Here is a 16,961-nt window from a genome sequence, read left to right as displayed (position 1 = left end):
CACAGCATCTAAGACCTTCCAACAAAGACATGCAAAGGGTTCATTTTATTATATACACTCATTTCAGAGGAAAAAACATAATAAATGCTGTCACAGTCGCAGAAAAAATTATTAGACCACCCTTGTTTTCTTCAGTTTCTTGTTCATTTTAATGCCTGGTCCAACTAAAGGTCCATTTGTTTGGACAAATATAATGAAAACAACAAAAACAGCTCATAGTAGTTTAATTTCAGAGCTGATATCTATCCATTTAACATGTTTTCTTGATAATAACCAGAATCACTTCAGTTCTTCCATCAATATCTGTCATTGGACTGATAAAAACAGTGCTTTTAGACGTTCCATGTTTTCTTTTCTGTCTGTTTTAGTCACATGACACACAGGAGTTAGGACTGGATTGCATAACCATTGTTTATGATGACTTTTGATGGTCTAATCATTTTTTCTGCGACTGTATATATACACTATATGGACAAAAGTATGTGGACACGTTGAATTCAGGTGTTTCTTTTCAAACAGGGGTCTGGGATACAAACCAATAATGACTAATGTCAGAATATAGTTTTATATTATGGGGTAAATATCATTGCATTGGTTAGTTTGGTTTAAATTGTTATCTTTGTTTCCAAAATGACACAGAGATGGTTTGGACTTAATTTCTCTCAACATTATTATTATGTTATTTTAATCCATGACTATGATTTTAAATGTTCTACCTCTAAATTTCCACAACTAACCATCTACTTTCTGAGGAAAAAAAATCTCCCATTAAACTTTAAGGAAATATTGATGTTTTTATCTCAGATCATCATGAACAGGACACCTTACAGCTGTAGACATGATGCGTCCCAATATTTATATTATATTTTATATTATATTATATTAATAATATATTTATATATCAGTATTTCCTTAAAGTTTAATGGTAGATTTTCTTCCTCAGTAAGATGTGAAGAAAGTAGATGGTTAGTTCTGGTAGAAAATTATTATTTACAGTCAGAGCAGGAAAATACTTGGGAAATTTAGAGGAAGAACATTTAAAATCACAGACATGGATTAAAAAGCAAATCAATGTCAAGAGAAATTTAGTCCAAACCATCTCTGAGGGATTTTAGAAGCAAAGATGACAATTTAACCCAAACTAACCAATGCAATGATATTATCCCATAATATAAAACTATACTCTGACATTAGTCGTTATTGTTTTGTATCCCAGACCCCTGTTAGAAAAGAAACACCTGAAGTCAAAGTGTCCACATACTTTTGTCCACATAGTGTCTGTATCTCCATCTTGATCCTGGTCCAAACACAAATTAAGACCAAAACAACCCAAATTAAACCCCCTCCTTCAGAGATCTGCTCCTCAAGGACTCTGAGATGAAACCAATTTGGTTTCATTTGAGATTAAATGAAACCAAAGGCTCAAGTCGACCAATTCAACGGAACATTCTCAGTATTTAACTGAATGTTCCAAGAACTAATTCCCCCAAACTCTCCTGGGGTAAAAGTTCCTTCAGCACATTGTGATTCATGTTCTTCGGGTAAATCACGCAGATCAGATCCATGACATTCAAAAACAACATAATATGAAGCTGAGTTTTTCCACGTGGGAACAGGACCATGAGCCCTGGACAACATTGGACTACAGGATTAGACCCATGATCAGTCTGATATAAACCCTTTCACAAAGTCGCAGTATTCAGACAATCAACATAACTGACTGAAACAAACCATAACTCCAATACCAGTACAGCGGACATGTGAGCCTTCAATTCTAACACTAATTCTTTTCTTTTTTTTTTGGATTTTATGTTGTTTTCTTACTTGCTGTTTTTAATCACCTTTTACATGTTTCTTTTATAATGTTTTAAATGTGTTTCTTTTTCCCTGTCGTTGTATTTCAATGTCCTGTGTGAAGCACCTTGAATTGCCTTGTTGCTGAAATGTGCTATACAAATAAACTTGCCTTGCCTTACCATTTCAGGACATATTTCTATTCAAGGTGAAGAAGTAAATCCAGTTTAAAGGTGTGGTCCACAGCTGGTTTAGGAAGTAGTAAAGGTTATTTATTTTATTTTTTTTATAATTAATTTTTTTTACTTCCTTTTCACATGTTCATGGACATAAAATACAACAAACAGTACAGCAAGGCCAGTTGAGGGGTGCAGTATTCAACAAAAAGACATCCAATAAAAGGAAAATAAGGGCATCACATTTCAGCGCTGACGTCTTTGTTTTTAAATCAAATCCATTTGTCCCATTTTCTATCAAACTCGTCTTTTTTTAATCTTAAGGTATAAGTCATTTTTTTCTATCACCCTTATTTCCTGTACTATATCTAACCATTGTTTGTACAGGGTGTGGAAGCAAAATTTACAATGAACATTTAGTTGTTTTTTCTCAGCAGGCACTACGTCAGTTGTTTTGAAACCAAACATATATTGATGTCATAATCATACCTAACACTATTATCCATACCTTTTCACAAACTTTTGCCCATATGAGTAATCAGGAAAGCAAACGTCAAAGAGTGTGTGATTTGCTGAATGCACTCGTCACACCAAAGGAGATTTCAAAATAGTTGGAGTGTCCATAAAGACTGTTTATAATGGAAAGAAGAGAATGACTATGAGCAAAACTATTACCAGAAAGTCTGGAAGATACTATTAAAGAAGAATGGGAGAAGTTGTCACCAAATATTTGAGGAACACTTGCGCAAGTTTCAGGAAGCGTGTGAAGGCAGTTATTGAGAAAGAGGAGGACACAGAGAATAAAAACATTTTCTATTATGTACATTTTCTTGTGGCAAATAAATTATCAGACTTTCAATAAACTAATTGGTCATACACTGTCTTTCAATCCCTGCCTCAAAATATTGTAATTTTGCTTCCCCACCCTGTATACTCAGTGCCAATGAAAACGCAACACTTGAATGTGTTTTATTGTTCCTGAGCTGCATCCGTATGTTTCAGTTTCACCTGTATAAGATAATCCCAGACAATCTCTTAACAACCTGAGACAGGCTGAGCTATTGTCACGCTTGAATGAACTTGTCTGCATTCATAAGACTTGTTTTTCTCATCGCTCAAATGAACTGCTCACTTCAGGAACTGTGGTCAGTTAAGGAGTGTCATGTTCTGTATATAAAGGCAAACTGAAAAGCACCAAAATCATTTGCAATAACTCAGCGATGCCTAGACTGACACTGACCACAGATGCCATGCTATGGGGCTCCTGGAGGCCGGAATCTCTGCTCGGCAGGTGGGCGCCGTTTTGGATGCAATGTGTCCACCATAGTCAGGATGCAACAGAGGCATGAAGAAACTGGCCAACTGCAGACAGACCTCGCCCTGGACGAGCACGTGTGACCACGCCACAGCAGGACGCTACACTGAGCTGCAACCTCCGGGACCGCTTTGTGACTTTTGGTTTTGGGGGTCCTTGAGTTTCTTTCTTTATCCTTTTTTTTGTCAACAAATTTGGATGTGATTTTTATTTTACTGTATAGAAATGGCCTATGATTAATTCCAAAGAGTGATGGAATAAAAATCCTCATTGATTTAAAAAAATATAAGAATCTTCAAGTGTTGCGTTTTCATTGACACTGAGTATATCTAGGTTGGTCCGTAACAGGCCAGTTTCTTGTTACGGCCTTCCTGCCAGCTGTGAGAAGAATTCTGACAAAGTAATTATCTTCTTTCAGTCCAACTGTACTTATATTTCCCAAATATAAGGTGGAACAATTCCTGTTAACCGTATATCCTCGTACCTCATTTATCAGAGTTTACTTTGTCCCAAAATGGTTCTATTTTGGGGCAACACCAGAAGACATGTGCATGGTTTGCATTTATTTGACCACACTGCCTCCAACATGTTTGTTCTTTTAATAATGTAAGTAACGTTTATTTACTTTTAGTTTGGATAGATAAGGACAGATTTGGACAAAAAGATACTAAAACTTACTGCATTTTACTTTTGTAATAATGTAATAATGTAAGGATAAGATGACAAAAAAAACAAAAATACAAAGAAAACTTCCATGTAAATATGTTCAAAGTTCAGTTTTACTCAAAGTAACGCAATCTAACATGGCCGCCGTCCTGTGACGTCACAATATGCAAATTAGATGAGTACATTTACTCCCATCATTATTAAAAGAGAAAATCTCACCCAGAGGTAAAGCTTCTGGAACTCAACTTTCTCTGAAATTGAATGGTCAACAGCATGGACGATACCATATAAATTCTGTATTACGAACAAAATTAAAATAATACGTCTCAAGATTTTACATAACATATACCCTCCAACACTATTTTACTTAGACATTTTCTGACATTGAAGAAATACGTAACTTGTGTAATTCTTATCCTGAAACAACTTTACACTTATTCTTTCTTTGTGTGCATTCTTCTGACTTCTGGTCCTAAATTGAAAACTATCTTATATCTAAATGTAATGAAACTATAGTTATAACATCTCAAAATGTATTTACATATTTTGAACATGACACACATAATTCTGAATTTATTGTTAATTTGATCATTTTATTTGGAAAATTTTACATACACAAAAGTAAATATGCCAAAACATGCCCAAATTTTTAAGTCTTTATAAATGAATTTGAAAAATATATTGATTCACAGGAATTTATCTTTAACAAGAAAAGCACAACACTCTGACAATTATATAGAATTCTTTCAAATGACTGAATTTTTTTTTTTTTTTTTTTTAGATATATATTTTAAGTTATTATTATTATTGTCTTTTCTTCTTTGTGTCTGTAAGCATTTGTATTATGTTAATTTATTTGTTTGGATGATTTTTCCTTTGACATCTTGATGTCTGTTTAAAATGTCTTGATGTTTGTATACACATACTGTATATTTTCAATAAAGTTGAAAAAAAAAAAAAAAAAAAATTTAGTCCCATTATAAACTTTGGGTCATACTCAATACTTTTCTCATTTACAGTCTGACTTTATCTCTAAACACTTCCAGGATACAGTTTTTTCAAATCTTAGCGTAGTCCACTTGAATATTGTCACTGTCGGGCTGAAACCTCGTAAGTCTATTTTTGGTCTTTTTATTTATTTTTTTTATCATAAAACTATTCTATTGGTCAGTGTTCACGTTGGCTGGATGGTTTTGACATATTTAACCAATTAAAAGTGTTGAAAATGCCCTGTGACTACATCTCCATTCATTTTTTTTAGAATATAGATCATTTTTCCAGTTTCCTGAAAAATGACCGTTTTGGACATAAGAGGTTTCTGCATCTACATTCTTCTGAAATCTGGATATTGAAAGCACCTAAAGGGTTAACATTTTTACAATTATCAGTAAAATCTCATCCAATAAATGAAGTTAAAAATGCCCTTTGTGGCTTTGATGGAACCTCATTAGAGGCGGCAGTCCTGTTACCACTGAACCCAGTTTATTCATTTAACTGATTATTTCTGATCCAATAAATACCGTGGAAAAACAGTTGATGTGGACTTTCTTTACATGATTGTCAAATGTTTACAAGTTGGAAATATTAGTTAATAGTGTCCTGGATCACTAATGAATGGGATCAGCCCAGACCAAAAGTCGCATCGATCCATGAATGACCGACTGTGTTTACGTGCACAAGGTTTTATTTATATATTTTTATTTATCTACAGTATGTGGACAAAAATACTGGGACACATCATGACACCTGTCAGATTCTAACTTTCAGAACATGTTTTTAGCATCAAAACCAAAATCCCCCACCTGCAGTTTCTCCTTGTTGGAGGTGCGGATCATGGACGCCACCACATCTGGAAGCGTTTCCCTGGGCAGGCTGTCCAGAAGACGGCGGAACTTGGCCACAACTGGAACAGACATGTCCAACATACCCAACAACTACACACACACACACACACACACACACACACACACACACACACAGTTACACGTCTCCTCGGATCTAAAATCACATCCATCACATCCTGATGTTTTCATGATCATTGACAGTTTACAGCTGGAATAAGGCTCTGTTCACACTGCACGTCCAAATGCTCAAATCTGGCTTTTTACAGAAACCTTCATCAGTGGTGTTTATTGTCTCCAGTGAGTAATGTTTGTACAGAAGCATATTGCATTCACACAAAAAATTTATTTGGCTCTGTTTTTCCGAATGAATGAAATAATTCTTGTAATTACGAGAAAAAATAAGTAAAAAAAAAAAAAATATTCAGCTCTGATTTTCTGAATTAATAAGATACGGTTTTCTGAAAAAATTTAAATTCAGCTCTGTTTTAAAACAGTCAAATTTTTTTTTTTGTGTGAGTGCAAGATGCTTCCGTATGTTTGTTTATTTGTTGTAAATTTAGTTTTCTTATTGCTTATTATTATTATTATCATTATTATTATATTATTACTTACCACCTATATTACTTGTATATCGTTGTTATGACTATTATTACTATTATCACTTTATTATAATTATTAGCGCTGTCAAACGATTAAAAGTTTTAATCAGATAAATCACAGAGTTGCTGTGGATTAATTTAGATTAATCACAATTAAATATCATTTTAACCTATATTAATGGCGTTTCATTTTGCATGAGTCAGACTCAAGAAAGAAGGGAATACGTATGCACTTAATGTGTTTGTCGTAAACTGGGTGACGCGTTAGCTGAAGTGCTAGCAGAATCTGAACCGACTAATGTATGCGTCGTGTTAATGTGCTTCAGTGAAAAGAAAACTCCTTCCTGCAGAGTGTTTAATACTTTATGTCGGTCGACTGTTCCATTTTGGGTTTTCTTGTCCTCATATTTCTGGATTAACTGCCCATTTGTTCGTGCGTGACGCTAACTCCACTTGGACAAACTGCCCGAAATGTGTCACCAAAGACGTTCAGAGTTATTCTGTGCTGCAGATGGGTTAATTGTGTTAAAATTTGTAATCAGATTAATCATGATGATGGATAAATCCACGTTAACATGTTAATTTTGTCAGCATACAACACACACATACAATATATTTATTTATTTTATAGTGCATATTGTAATATTGTAACATAATTACTTATTTATTTTTATCATTATTATTATTATTATTATTATATAATAATAATATAATATAATAATAATAATAATATAATAATAACAATAATAATAATAATAATAATATAATATATAATTATTATAACAATAATAATAATAATAATAATACTACTTTATTTATTTCTACTAGTATTTTCTAATATGCAACTGCCTGTTTTTCAGTACTGTTATAATAGTTATTGTTATTACTATTTCCTTTCCTTTTGTCTTGTAGCATTTTTATATGTATACCTGGATGTTGTGTTGTTTTGTGTTGTGTTACCAAAACTTCCTGTGTTGGATTATACATAATCATGTTGTGAGCATTTACTATCCAGTCTGATCTTATCTTTTGGTTGGTTTGATCTCCTAAGCCAGTGTCAGACATACGGTCCGGGGGCCAAATCCGACCCTCCAAGGGTCCAGTCCAGCCCATGGGATGAATTTGTGAAATGCAAAAATTACATTAAGATATTAACACTCATTTTAGTTCAGGTTCCACATTCAGACCAATTCAATCTCAAATGGGTTGGACCAGTAAAATACAATCATAAACCTATAAATAATGACAACTCCACATTTTTCTCTTTGTAAATGTAAACATTTTCATGTAATTTTACTGTATTTACATTATAACAAACTATCATTTCTCAAAACACAAGAATAACCTGAAGAAATATGAACAGGTTCAATAGAGCAGTATTCATGTCAGGGATAAATGAACATAAGTTTGTTTATTTTTCGACCAGTACTGCAGGCTCCGTCTGTCAGAACTGGGCACATGGGTCATTTCCAAGACAGATCACCCTTTTAAAGTATCATTTACTACCATAACAGACTCCTACGTCTCCACACTGTTAGTATTCTGGAGCAGAGGACAAGAAAAGACTGTAGCAGAGTTTGGATTTCCAGAAATGAATCACAGGTGTTTCGAGCAGCACTAAAGGCAGGAGCAGGACTTTCCTGACAACACACACTTTTCCACAGATCCAGGTCAAAGGTCAGATGGTGATCCCACCTTTTTTCCCACTCTTGACTGATTTCCACAGCCAAAGGAGGAACAGAAGTAAGACAGGTTATGTTTGTTTACTGTACATGGGTCATGGTCATTTTTAACCCCCCCCCAGGGGCACAGGGGTTGCACATGTACATCATCAAAACGTCACCCCTTGGTTGTGGAACCAGAGCTGTTCCTTTTCCATAGCATTCCTGAATCCTGCTTCCACCTTTATCAGCTCTGTTTCTACCTCCAGAGGAGTTACAGAGGTAGGACCAAATGATCCACCATTTCATTTACACAGATGACGTTCAGGAATAAAGGGGAAATTCCCGTAACAGTAGTGATGTGGTAAAGGGGCGATAGTGTCGAAAGGAGCTTGTTTTGATAGAACGCTTTTACAAAGAGCTAATCTTGGTAAGACTAGAAGCACTCGAGAGCACAGACCTCCGCCTAGGCAGATCAGTGCCCTGGATTTGGATGAAAATTTCAGGAAATGTTGATGCTGGCACAAGGAACAAATGATTCAATTTTGGTGGTGATCGGGGTGGGGGGGCACCACTGATCTGCCTTGGCGGAGGTCTGCGCTCTACGAGTACTTTTCTAGAAAAGACAGCGCAGACCTCCGCCAAGGCAGATCAGTGGTGCCCCCCCACCCCACCCCCGATCACCACCAAAATTTAATCATTCGCTCCTTGTGCCAGTATCAACATTTCCTGAAATTTTCAACCAAATCTGTCCATAACTTTTTGTGTTATCTTGCACAAAAAACAGACAGACAGACAACCAACGCCGACAAAAACATAACCTCCTTGGTGGAGGTAAAAATGACTAAATCTTCCTGAAAGATGATGTCACATAAAAAGTCTTTGATTCCAGGGTGCGACTTGTTTTCACATCACTACTTCTGCTCATTGAATTTCATCCCAGGGATGGGGGTGGGCAAGACAACCAACCAATGTAAATACCACAGGTTGTGACAGTTTTCTTCCACCTATATCCTACATTACTGACACTAACGTTTACCTGAACCGAACTGTTGCAATCTCAGAATTCGTGAACATCCCCATGCACTGGGGTGCCGTAAAGGGGGGGTTAACGTGAGTGTCCAGTGGATACAGGTTAGAAGGTGTGAAAATTTCACGTAAGATCTGTTTATAATAGAGGAATGGAACCAGGAGTTGGACATTTAAAGTATGTAAAGTTTCACTTTCGTTTCATGCCAGCGTTAGTTATGTTAGTTATGGACCACACCCCCACATATTTAACTGCCTCCACCCCCCCCCCCCGCTCCGACAAAAAAAAAAAAAGAAAAAAAAAAAACATCCTCCCTTCTTTTTTTGACAAATTGCACCCTGCATATACTTATACAGATACAGAGAACTTTGTTATTCCCCAAGGGACAATTCAGTTCAAGCAGTTCCTGAACATAGAACACACCAACAACAACAACAAAGCTTCTGGTCCTCTGATTTATGAGAAATCACTTATTTTTAGTGCTTTTTGAAAATACACTGCAAAATTTAAATCTTCCCAATGTATTTTCTCATTTCTAGTCCAAATCTCATCATACTTAAAATAATACAGTCACCTAAAGAGAACTTTTCAGTGAGATATAAGAACTGATTTTTAGACGATAGATCTGGAAAATCTGATTTCAAGAAATCTTACCAAGATAATTTTCATTTGTTACACTGGCAGAATGGAATTAATAGATGAATTAAGATTGTCTATCTATCTATCTATCTATCTATCTATCTATCTATCTATTTTGAGTTTTATACATACGTACAGTACTGTGTAAAAGCAGTGAAAATTTAATGTAAGATCTGTTGTATAATAGAGGAATAGAACCTGGGAGTTGGAATTTGAACATGTAAAGCTTCACTTTCATTTCACCCCAGCGTTAGTTATGGACTGCACCCCCACGTATATAACCGCTTCCTGTATACATTCGGTGTTCTGTAAAGTTCTATCTAATCTAATCTAATCTCGAGGAGTAGATACATAATAAAAATCAGAAACGCAAACCTGTAGCGCAGCCTGATAAAACTTCTGAGAAAGTTCCCCTAGTTCTCCATCTTCTGTGGGACACTGTCTGATGGTGATGTGTACTGCTCCAGTTTATCCAACTGCTCCACCTGCACATTTTACAGACCCAAAGATGCATTAGATGTATTATTGTTATTGCATTCAGTCTTAAAGTATATACACATTAGTTCAATGACACGGTGCTGATGTGAAACACGCATGTGCTGTACCTCTGCGAGTACGAAGGGTCGTTCCTTCAACAGACTCGTCACACTGAAGCGACACAGTCCAGTGATGAGGAGGGTGTAGTGTGGCTTTGGCCAGTTACTGCCCACCACCTGCACTGCGATGCCCGCTGTACCAACCCTGAACAAAAAAAGGCAGACACACTTACAGGAGCGTTTTAGATGAGTGTAATGACACCGTGAACTTTCTGAGTTCATCGAAAAACTGGATCTTTACAGAACAAATAATTAAACGATTAACCATTAAAACCTGAGAAGTGATTCCAGGTAAAGGTGCTGCTGTGAATCTGCATCTGTTTCAGGTTTAAAGCTGCTATGAGTATGTGTTTGTGTTCCTTTCTTCAGTGGTTTTGTTTTACTGTGTGTTTTTGGGTCAAAACAGGTGGAATAACGGACAAAGACAAAGAGAATTGAAGTTTGACAGGTTTGGACTAAATAAGGCATTCAGAATGTACATCAGTAAGAGATTTAGGATGTTGAACATGAACTGTGAACTGGAACACAATGGACAACAACAAGGATTTGAATTTGGTCTCAGTAGTTTTAGTTTTGGGCTCTTCTTTTCTAAATCAGTCCAGCTGATTTTTGACACCTGGTTGAACTCCAAAAAGCAGTTACACTTTCAAAAAAACAAACAAACACATAAGCAACAAAATGAGCAAAAATAGCCAAAGTGATCAATGACATGAACACAAATTAACAATAACCAACAAAATAAGTAACATGAACAAAAACAAATAAATACTTACAAAATATAATGACATGAAAAAATATGCAAAAAAAAGACTAAAAGGAAGTAAAAAAAAAAAAAAAAAAAAAAAAAAAAAAAAAAAAACAAGAAAAGAAAAGAAAGAAAGAAAGAAAGAAAGAAAGAAAGAAAGAAAGAAGAAGAAGAAAGAAGAAAGAAAGAAAGAAAACCAAAAGCAACAAATATTTGAATTTGGGCCCAGTAGTTTTAGTTCTGGGCTGTTTTTTCTAAATCAGTCTAGCTACTTTTTGACACCTGGTTGAACTCCAAAAAGCAGTTACACTTTCAAAAAAAATTATAAAATAAGCAACAAAATGAGCAAAAACAGCCAAAGTGATCAATGAAATGAACACAAATTAATAATAAACCAACAAATAAGTAACATGAACAAAAAGCCACAAACTGAACAGAACTGAAGAAAATATAAAAAATAAAAACAAATGTAAGAAATAAACAAAATAAGCAACTAAATGAACAAAACAAATAAAATATTTACAAAATAATAAATAACATGAAAAAATATGCAAAAAAAAAACTAAAATGAAGTAAAAAAAAAAATAAAAACAAAAGCAACAAATATTTGAATCTGGTCTCAGTAGTTTTAGTTTTGGGCTCTTCTTTTCTAAATCAGTTCAGCTGATTTTTGACACCTGGTTGAACTCCAAAAAGCAGTTACACAGACAAAACTCAGTAAAAACACAGCAAAAATAAATAAAGGAAAACCATGACAACACTGCAAACAACAGTAAAAACAAACAAACAAACAAAAACACCAAAAAGAAAATGGTGTAAAAAAATAATAATAATTTTAAAAAAAGCCCAAACCTTCTATTTTTACAGTGAGTCGATCTCACTCACTGCTGTGTTTAGCCTCCATTCTACAGGAGGCAGGGGATGTACTGAGCATGCTCAGATGTCTATGGACAGAACAAGGTCTATTCAGCAGCACATTTTCCTATTGAGGAAAACGGCTGAATTTTTATGAATATTTGAAATAAATCATACATTCACAACGTTCAGACATGTCAGGGATTAAAGGGTTAATAAAGATAATAATAATTTGTTGGAGCCCTAAATGACACTGACTCAGTTTCAGTAATGAAGCTGGTAAACAGTCGAATGGGCTGTTTTCTACATGTTAACAGGACTGGTCTGCATGGATCTGTCCAAGGTTAAAGTCCACCTCTGAACTTGGCTGGTGTTTTCGAATGCAGGGCAAAAGTCTGGACTTTTCCAGAAACACAGCAAATACAGTATGAGATGTTTATCTGACGCTAGAGGCACAGTTAACCCTAGTGCTTCCCTTTAATTTACACCCTCTGGACCCTCGAGACAAAAAGGCTCATGTAAAAAAAAACTGCCATAAATCATCATATATCAATATTTTTCTGCATTAATTTGTCAAACCAGTTCAGCTCAGCACAAAACTAACAAATGTTCAGTAATGCTCAGGATTTTAACCATTTAAATTCTGGTATGAATATATGGTGTCATTGTTATTTATGGAAAAAAAAATAGATTATATTTTTACATAATGAATAGTTGGGCAGGGGCATTGCTGGTGATTAGTCTTGAAAATTAAAAAAAAAAAAAAAAAAGTGCATCTTCTGAGGACCCAGGAGTCAAAAAAGTACATGTAAAAAACTTCTACAAAATCATCATATAGTAATATTTTCTATGTTTTCTGCAGAAATCTCACAAATCACTTCAGTTCTGCTCAAAAGTACCAAAAAGAGAAAAATATTCATGCATGATGATTAATAGCAGCAGTTTAACTGGTTTTTGGCCTGAGGGTCCTCAGAGGGTGCAAAAACAAAGATATAATGATCACAAAATCAAAAAAAAAAATGACCAAATTGCACACAAATGGCCTGAGCGTTCACTAAGGGTTACGTAAAACTGTAATTTGACATTGAGACAAGAACAACTGTTTTTTGTGACTCTGACACTGAGTCTTAGAACACCTGGTTTTAACTGCACTTAGACCAGAGTGTTTAGGGAAGCATTTCAAGACTGGATATCTGAAAAGGACACTCCATCACCAAAGCTGGAATACAAAGACATGAAGTATCGAGTTATAATACAAAACAAAAAATGGGAAATTATGTATAACACCTTAATTAAGATTGTCAAACAGTTTAACCACAGATGCAGATTCATGAAGAGCCACCCACTGTTCTGAATTTATATCAACAAGATAACGAACGGGAAAAAACAAAAAAACAAAAACAAACACTGAAATGTGTCAAAAACAAACAAGCTTTGACTGTTTATGACAATATAAATGTACTGATCCTGATTAGACCTCTGACTTTTATTTAGTTACTTATTTTATTTTGCTTTTTGATATGTTCTATACAAATAGCAGCCCGAGAGACATAGTCTCTCCAACGTGTCTAGGTCTTCCCAAGGTCTCCTCCCGGTGGGACATGCCCGGAACACCTCCCCAGGGAGGCGTCCAGGAGGCATCCGAAACAGATGCCCGAGCCCCCTCAGCTGGCCCCTCTGGATGTGGAGGAGCAGCGGCTCTACTCTGAGCTCCTCCCTGGTGACTGAGCTCCTCACCCTATCCCTAAGGGTGCGCCCAGCCACCCTGCGGAGGAAACTCATTTCGACCGCTTGTATCCGGGATCTTGTCCTTTTGGTCATGACCCAAAGCTCATGACCATAGGTGAGGGTAGGAACGTAGACTGACCGGTAAATCAAGAGCTTCTCCTCTCAGCTCAGCTCCTTCTTCACCACGAAGACCATAAAGCGACTGCATCACTGCAGACGCTGCACCGATCCGTCTGTCAATCTCACGCTCCATCTTTCCCTCACTCATGAACAAGACCCCAAGATACTTGAACTCCTCCACTTGGGGCAAAGACTCTCCACCGACCCGGAGAGGGCAGACCACCTTTTCCCGGTCCAGAACCATGGCCTCGGATTTGGAGGTGCTGATCCTCATCCCGCTCGCTTCACACTCGACTGCAAACTGCCCCAGGGCACGCTGGAGGTCCAGGTTCGATGAGGCCAACAGGACAACGTCATCTGCAAAAAGCAGAGACGAAATCCTGTGGTCCCCAAACCGGACCCCCTCCGGCTCCTGGCTGCGCCTAGAAATTCTGTCCATAAAAATTATGACCCATGCAGATGGTCACACACGTGGCATTTTATGTAGCTGGATTGCCACTATAAATATAATTTTTGCAGTTCACAAATTCATCCTACGGGCCGATTGGACCCTGTGGTGGGCCGGTTTTGGCCCCCGGGCCATTTGTTTGACACCTGTGCTCTAAATGCTCAGTCTGGAAAATAGTATTTTTAAATAGTATTAATAATAGTATTCTTTGTTTATATTTTTGCTGTACTTAGTCTATTATGGTTTGTTTTCTATTGTCTTCCTTATGCTAATGTTGTCATGAGGTGAAATTAATATTATAAGCCCCATGGGTTTTCTGATCTCACCTGCACAATCGGTTTCTGGGCTTGTCCTAATGTTGATTTGTCGTTGTATGCAAATAAATAAATTAATTTTAAAAAATTAAATATTTCTCTATGGAAATCTTTTGAATGTAACGCCAGATTTTGATTAATAAGGTTGGAGGGAAAAAAAAAAAAAAAGTAAAACTGTATTTACAGTGGAGTACATCTGAAGGAGCAGATTCGAGGAAAATCAGGAAAATAAAAACGTATTATCTACGGTTATGTGGTATATTTTTTGTGAGTGGCAGAGCTATTGACTTCTACCTTGACATGAAAATAATTTTATTTCGTGGCTCCTTAAAGTCCAGAGGTTTGAGGTTTTGCCCACTTGGCAAATGTCACCTCAGACCCCCAGGGCAAAACAACAACACCAGAAGTCCATCAGCCACAACCGAGCTAAAAAACAGCAGCTCCACACAAACTGGACTTTACTTGTGCAGGGTGGGGAGGTCATCTGCTTCGTGCTCGGGTCTCTGGTGTTTGGAATCAGTCCTATGATGGTGCTCTTCAGAGAAGTGCCCCTCAGCAGGCGGTTCTTCACCAGGTGCATGTTCCGAGGAGAGTCCCACGCTGAACCGGACCGTGGAGCCCGGCAGGAGCACCCCTTCATGGGTCAGGAGCAGCGGGAGACGGCTGGGTATCTGATAGCTCCGCCAGAAGACATTACTGATAGTTTTCAGCAGAAGGTCAATGTTTGGGTTCAAGTTCCACAAACAACAACTTCACTGTCACCGTAAAGAACGACGTAACGCGCACTTCCGGGTTTAGGTTTTCATATAAAGCATAAATCCACGTCCTTGAGGAATTTGTTGTATTTTCAATATATTTATAAAACAAACTTACTGTAAAATAAACACACAAAACTACATTACTTTAACTTGTTTTCTTTGAGTAGCGTTATTTGGCTTGAGGGGCCACATTTTGACTCTTTTCTTACAGAAAAAACGGTTCTTTCCTTATGGTTTGCACTTCCGGTAAAACTACAGCAAGCCGTAAAGGACAAATGACATGCTGACGCTAAATGCAATTAAGGTAAGAGAACATTATTTGGATCCGAAATGGTCCTCTAAGAGACCTCTGAAGTCTCTTGAGACGAAACATTCTACTACTATTATTATTATTATTATTATTATTATTATTATTATTATTATTATTATTATTATTATTATTACTATTATTATTAAAAACAACAAGACAATATCAATAAAGTATTGAACAAAAATACAGTATGATACATGGAAGTAAATCTAAATTTCTGGATAAGCTGTTGAGCAAACACAATTCATATGAACTAATCTCCACTGTAAATACACCCACAAACCAGAAAACAAGTGGTTTTGCAAAGTGATTACTCTGACCTTTCTGAGAGCCGTCTAGAACTAGACCTGTTCTGAAGATACTATAACTAAAACACTGCTTTATTAAATGATTTACTATATGAACAATAACAGTAGCTGTATTTCATCCAAACTCTTTTTCCTGAATGTCCAGGACTTTTTATTAGTTTATCACACAAACACACGGAGGAGGAAGAACTATAAAATATTCTCTGTATCTTAAACATCATGATAAATCCAGTGCCATGTTCAGAACCACTAACTAGTAAATCTAAATTCTCTATGCTCATGTTGTAGGAATTTAGGATTTATGTTTTCTTCAGATCATGCCTTGTTCTTATGGTCTTTTTAAACAACCCATTTTTGAAACAACCCAACCTGAAACCCAACTGTCTGTGACCAACTGGTCACAGACATCGGATTATATGGATGTTCTCCTCCTTCAGACGGCTCTGTTTACATTTTAAGTGAGAGGCTTTGTAAGAGCAGAGTATGCACATCCCTGCAATTGATATTTCTAGAGGAGATCATAAGGATTTGTCATGCATGTAGGATGGAAAAGGCACCTGGACCTTATTAGGACCAAATTATTTTGATTTTAACTTATTGCTCCTGTACAAAGGTAAATATGTTTTCATCTTTATCATATTTTTTTTATCTTATAAATCTTTATCTGATTTAAATTTGAATTAAACATGTTGTTAAAGTGAAGTGTTTTTTGTTCACTTACCAACATATTCCTGAACTTATACCCATTACAAAGGCATTGTCAGAGTTGCTGCTGTTTCATTTACTCAAATTCCATGGAAAAAGTGGGCCAGTTTGGACATGAAGCTCCCGGGCTTAAAAAGGGGCACACTCTGGCCCTGATGGTGTGTATTATTGTACAATGTTTCCTAGAGTTAGAGCAGATGTAAATAAATTGTCTTGTGTCCCTATAATTGCGTGCATTAAATTATATTTCAAATATGTCTGCACACTTACATTTGTGTGTAATCTTAACCTAAAATCTAAATAGAAATAACATGAGTGTCACTTGACTAAATGATCTGTTTATCACCAGA

At 36.2% G+C, this 16,961-nt stretch overlaps 1 long non-coding RNA gene across 1 annotated transcript; it reads right to left on the bottom strand.

Annotated features, from left to right (window-relative positions):
* LOC115421581 (uncharacterized) lies at nucleotides 1-15,025 on the bottom strand. The gene is made up of 5 exons (XR_003935703.1): nucleotides 14,993-15,025; nucleotides 10,330-10,465; nucleotides 10,100-10,209; nucleotides 5,754-5,885; nucleotides 1-15 (listed from the first exon to the last, which is right to left on the bottom strand). It is a non-coding gene; the product is annotated as an uncharacterized LOC115421581 (long non-coding RNA).
* Nucleotides 15,026-16,961: the final 1,936 nt, after the last annotated feature.

This window comes from Sphaeramia orbicularis, chromosome 6, assembly GCF_902148855.1.
Source record: "Sphaeramia orbicularis chromosome 6, fSphaOr1.1, whole genome shotgun sequence".
Classification (NCBI taxonomy): Eukaryota; Metazoa; Chordata; class Actinopteri; order Kurtiformes; family Apogonidae; genus Sphaeramia; species Sphaeramia orbicularis.
Note: the sequence above shows the minus strand (reverse complement) of the source record. Positions and strands in the feature narration are given on the sequence as shown.